General features: G+C 44.6%; 1 pseudogene; it reads left to right on the forward strand.

The window, feature by feature from the left end:
- On the forward strand, positions 1–3,657 carry LOC133928092 (putative disease resistance RPP13-like protein 1; annotated as a pseudogene).
- The last annotated feature ends 2,060 nt before the right edge of the window (positions 3,658–5,717 follow it).

Here is a 5,717-nt window from a genome sequence, read left to right on the forward strand (position 1 = left end):
ATGCAGTCAGATGAAAGAGTTGATAGCAATCCAGATGAACTATCAGTTGACATGCAACGAAAGTTGAAGGCGTCTATCTATCTATCTACTTCAGTTGGAATACTTTTGGGCTGGCCGCTTATGCTGTGCCAATGTGCCATCAGCCATCACATACATTTTGAACTCTGGTAAAGAGTCTGATTTTTAGCCGCTTGGCCATCTTAATATAAGCTAAGTTTATTCACAGGATTGTGTGGCATTGGGAAACAAGCTGGTCCAGCTCCAAACCGTGGCGCGCAAGGTCGAGCGGCAGAGCTCCCCTGGCAGCAGCGGGGACCTCCGCGCGTGGCTGCAGCAGCTCAAGGACGCCGTCTTCGAGGCCGACGACGTACTCGACGACTTGGACGACTCTGTCCCCCAGCCTGACTTCGTCGTCGTCAGGGTCGGCAAGCAGATCTTCGGCGCCGACGAGCGCGTCAACAAGCTCAAGGACGTCGTCAAGAAGTTGGAAGAAGTCCACGCTGGCTCTAAAACGCTGATGGCGGCGGCCGAGACCAACGCGTCGGGGTCGGGCGAGCTGAGCGGCCACCACCGCCCACACGGCCGAGCCACGGGCTCGGTGCGCCACCACGACCAGGTGGTATTCGGGCGCGACAAGGAGCTGCGGGAGATGTTGTCCTGGCTAGTCAGCCCGTCCGACAGCGAAGCTCAATCCGTGTCCATCCCCGTCGCCGGCATCGTCGTGCCGCCGGGCACTACGAGCTTCGACCGTCTACAGAGGACACTCGAGGAGAATGTCTCCTCGCGCAATTTCCTCCTGGTGATCGACGACGTCTGGAACAGGGAGGATACGCAAGACAATGTCTACGGAGAGATGTGGACCAAGGTCCTGGCACCCCTCAGCTATGGGAAGACGACGGGAAGGAAAATTGTTGTGACAAGCCGGCAAAGGATTGTCGCGAGATTGCTGCGTGCAAGCAAGCTGGTCTGGTTGGATGACTTGCCGGCCGATGACATCCGGTCGCTGTTCAGTAGGTGCGCTTTCGGCGGAGGAAGACATTGATAAGCAGCCTCCCACACTGCGGGACATCGGGAGGAAAATTGTCGAAAAGCTCAAGGGGTCACCAATGGCGGCGAAGGCCGTTGGACAGATGCTGGAAAGCAGCCGCAGCGTCACCCAATGGAGGAAGATGCTTGAGATGGATAGCTTTGATAATGTTTCCTCGACGCTAGAGCTGTGTTACCAGAATTTACCAGAGCACCTGCAGCCATGCTTTGCGATCTGTAGCTTGTTTCATAAGAACTGGAGGTTCAAGCGCGATAAGCTGGTGAAGATTTGGATGGCCCTCGATTTCATCCAGGCAGCTAGTGGGGAGACCCAATTGGAGGATGTGGGAAGCGAGTACTTTGATCAGCTTGTGGACAGGTCATTCTTCCACAAGCAAAAGGTGGGGCGTCGGAGGTACTATTACATTCACGACCTGATGCATGATTTGGAGAAGGTTTCTCGGTTTGATTGCATGAGAGTTCAAGACATCAAGAAGGAGATCCCGAAGACAATTCGGCACTTATCTGTGTCAAGAGATGCCATGGTGCAGCTCAAGAGCTGATGTGAGCTCAAAAGGTCGCGCACATTGCTGATTCTCAACAACTCTTCATCCTCCTTGAATGAATTTCCAAGTGAGCTTTTCAGAGAGATGAAAGGCCTTCGTGTCCTTGGTATGGAAGGCTGCAATATCGCTCATCTATCAGAGAAAATTGGGCATCTTAAACATCTCAGATACCTGGCCCTTTGCAAATCAATCATCAGGCTTCCACAAACAGCGACAAAGCTCTATCATCTTCAAACCTTAAGTAGTCCTAAGGGGTCTGGCCTTGAGGTTCCGGAAGATATCATAAACTTGAAATGTCTGCGGCATTTGGATACGGATACAACGAAAATCGCCGGTATTGGCAAACTAGTTTACCTTCAGGGATCAATTAAGTTCCATGTTAAAAATGAGAAGGGACATACTTTAGGAGACTTGAATGGTATGAATGGTCTTCGCAAATAGCTCCATATTGACAACCTTGATGTTGTAACAAGTCGACAAGAAGCATGTCAAGCCGGACTAAACAAGAAGGGGAATGTTAAGGTGCTGGAATTGGAATGGAATTCAACTGGTAAGAATGTGCTGTCTGTTGACGCCAAAGTCTTGGATGGTCTTGAACCACACCACCATGTTAAGAAGCTTCAAATTAGAAGATATCATGGTAACAGATCACCAAACTGGTTGAACGTATGCTTGAAAGAGAGTAACTTCTACTTTAAATACCTGTATTTGATCAACTGTAGAAAGTGGGATGTTCTGCCTCCACTCGGGCAGCTTCCTTGCCTCAAGGTTTTGCATCTGAAAGAGATGTGTTCAGTGAAACAAATTAGCCGTGAGTTTTATGGAACCAATCCAAGTGCATTTCCATGTTTGGAGGAACTTGAATTCGATCATATGCCAGAATGGGATGAGTGGACCCAAGAAGCAAAGAACATTGGCTTGTTACCTAAACTCTGTAAGTTGAAGATTTTGTACTTCCCTAAGTTGATTGAAGTGCCTCCTCTCCCTCGATCTGTGCGGAAGGTCGTGGTAAAAAATGCAGGGTTTGTTTCACATCTTAAGCTACCATCCTCATCATCAAAAGCCTACAAGTTTGCGTTAGATACATATTCTGCCAAGATCCTTACAGATGGCTTCCTGCACCAGCAACAAGTGGAAGCAATCGCTACTTTGACACTAAGGAACTGCCAAGATGTAAAGTTTGAAGAGCTTCAGACACTTCCTTCCTTGAAGAGCCTGCAAATATTTCATTCCAACATTAATGATGAGGAGCTGGGCACTTGTTTGCAGGGTTTACAAGCACTTACCTCGCTGGTGATATCAAACTGCAGCAACATCACATCTCTTCCACATATTGAGAGTCCAAGTTGCTTAACAAAATTTCATGAGCTACGCATTCAGCAATGCTCTGAATTTTCTTCTCTGCATTCGCTGCCAAGTTTTGTGGCACTGGAAAGCATGTTTATTGATAATTGCCCCAAGATTACTGTAGAATCTTTCCCTACCAGCTTCAACAGCATTGGGTCTCTGACAAAACTGAGCATAATGTACTGCGCTGACTTAGAGTCACTGCCTAGTGGCTTCCCATCTTCACTGAAGGGTCTTCGGCTGATTGGTTGCAAACCAACTTTGATGAGCCAACTGCAACTCAAGGATGGACCAGAATGGGATAAAGTAGCTTGTATCCCGATAAAACAGATCCCTTGATCAAAGGCTTTTTCTGCAGATCAGCAGGTATGTGGTGATATAATTAGGAAGTTTTATTTTTCTGTTTCATCATCCATTGAGAATGGCATCTTTCTTATAAAATGGTACTTGTAATCAATGAGATGCAGAACAACACCTTCTGGAGTTATGCTGAAAATATGCATCAGTAATTCCATTGCAATTTTTTCAGATCAAAAGGTACACTTCCATCTGACAATTTGCATCTGAAATTATATTATGCAGGAAGGGAAACCGGACGAAGCATGGTCACTGATAGCTTGTTCTCCGCTGGGTAGACCAAGCAAGTTGGGTAAGACAGAGATGAAACCCAACAGGAGCTTAAAAAAATGGATAAAATATATATAAATAAATAAAATAGTATTATTGGTAGTAATACTAGTTGGGGAAGGATGGAACTGTTGTTTAGTGTTTAAAATTTGTGCTATAATGTATTCATTGTGCCTGTAATGCCCACATTGGCTTAAGTACGTTTTCATTAACCTTTCTGTCACAGCCGGTATCTTCACCGTCAGACAAGAAAACAGGCATTTGATGAAATTTACTGAGTTGTGAACAGTGTTATCCTTAACTGAATCAAATCCGTTCTTTTCATTGCAACAAATTCTATCTTGTTACCTGATTTGCAAAATGGAAATACTTGTACCGACTAACTACAAAACTGAAACACATAATTGCAGCCCTTAATTCCTTACACCCCGGGCAAATTCATACAAGGACCAACCCATTGCTTGGGGCCTCTCTTTCCAAGCCCCAGATGAGGTTCGTTGCAGACGACAAATCGAAATGCAATTCCTTTAAAACTAAGTTGTGTTTCTCCCGTTCATACTAGCATTTTTTTTACTAACTATAGGGCAGTGGGTGTGCCGTTAACAGGAAACAGTGCAAATGCTCCATGTCCCCTTTGTAGTTCACTTTTTCCAAACGAGGCATTAAGCTTGCTGTTAGTTTTTGCCTAACATTTAACAAGCTGCTTGCTATCCACTATGGCCTATAGGAGACTGAAACCCGATGCACAGAATCACGAAATGGAATCCACACTCCAACAAAGGAAAATTGCATACTAAATGTAGTGCCAAAATACCATAGCTTTACTTATTTTCTTGAAATCAAAAGAACAACAGTGAACAAGACCAATGAAAAACAGAAAATGCAATAGCTTACAAGATGAGAAGTCGAAGAGGACAAGAAAAAGAGGAAAGGGAATACATAGCTTGACAGGATACAAAATTAGGCAAAACTAGCAGCTAGTCCCGCAATAGAGTCAAAGACTGCCAAGTGCCAACCTGGAGAAGGTCATACCAACAAGGACCAGTTTAAAGCCCCGAAGGATGTGAACAAATTAGAGTTATACTGACATCAAATCACTGAAACAGATTGAGTCCAAATCAATTCGTGAGCTCATAGGGATTGAATTGCTCTTTCATCAGAAAAAAGTTTGCATTCCATTTCTGCTCCTTGGATCGTTTGTGAAGTTCGATTCTGAAAGCACATCAGGAAGCTGGAAGAGTTATTAACCAATCAGCCTCGCACGTTCATCATTTGCCCATAACAGTCTCCAAGATGAATGGAATTCAAATCCTATGCATTGCCTTAGACACCAATCATGGTCCTCATTGACCTTATGTATACAGCATGTTTCAAGATGTTTAAGTGTATCAAATTTTGCCAATACCTCCAGGATGATTATCATGAAATAACAGTACAGGTATATCCTTCACCTCAAGATATCGAAGCTTGTATATACACTTGGGCAGTTGTTAGTTATTCAACACAAAGCTAGGTAATGGAGATGAACCAACTGACTAATGGTTTCTGGTAAGTCTACAATATCAGACTCAGTAAGATCCAGGACACGCAAGTTCTTAAATTCAGCCAGAAGTTTACTAGGGAAATGACTCGAGGATAATGACGAGCTTCTGAAAACTAACAATGTTCGCAACCATTCCAACCCGTACTTGCTCTTGAGCTGCGGTAAATAATCAGTTGAGACATACAAGTGACTAACCATGTGTGGCATCACAACAGGGATGCCCTCATTGATTTTCATGCAATCATGAGCAGAAAAATGCTGTGCCAAAGTGTACATTACATCATCCAGGAAATAATATGTTTGTTGGTCTTTATTTGCAGTCCCAAAGAAGGACCGTAATCGGAGATCATCAAAGTATTCTTGCCCTAAATCATCCACCCTTTTCCCTTCTTCCGTTGGTGGTTGAATGAAGCCCAGAGCAATCCACATTTTGACCAACTTACAGCGATTAAACCTCCAAGTCGTTGGAAATATGCTGCAGTACGCAAAGCAGCGCTGGAGGTGCACAGGCAAATGTTGATAACTGAGTTGGAGGGAGGAGATAATAATATTATCACAAACTTCTGTCTCCAGAAGTGCTCTCCATTTCTGTGTGCTCCTGGTGTTCC

Source organism: Phragmites australis, chromosome 9 (assembly GCF_958298935.1).
Source record: "Phragmites australis chromosome 9, lpPhrAust1.1, whole genome shotgun sequence".
NCBI lineage: Eukaryota > Viridiplantae > Streptophyta > Magnoliopsida > Poales > Poaceae > Phragmites > Phragmites australis.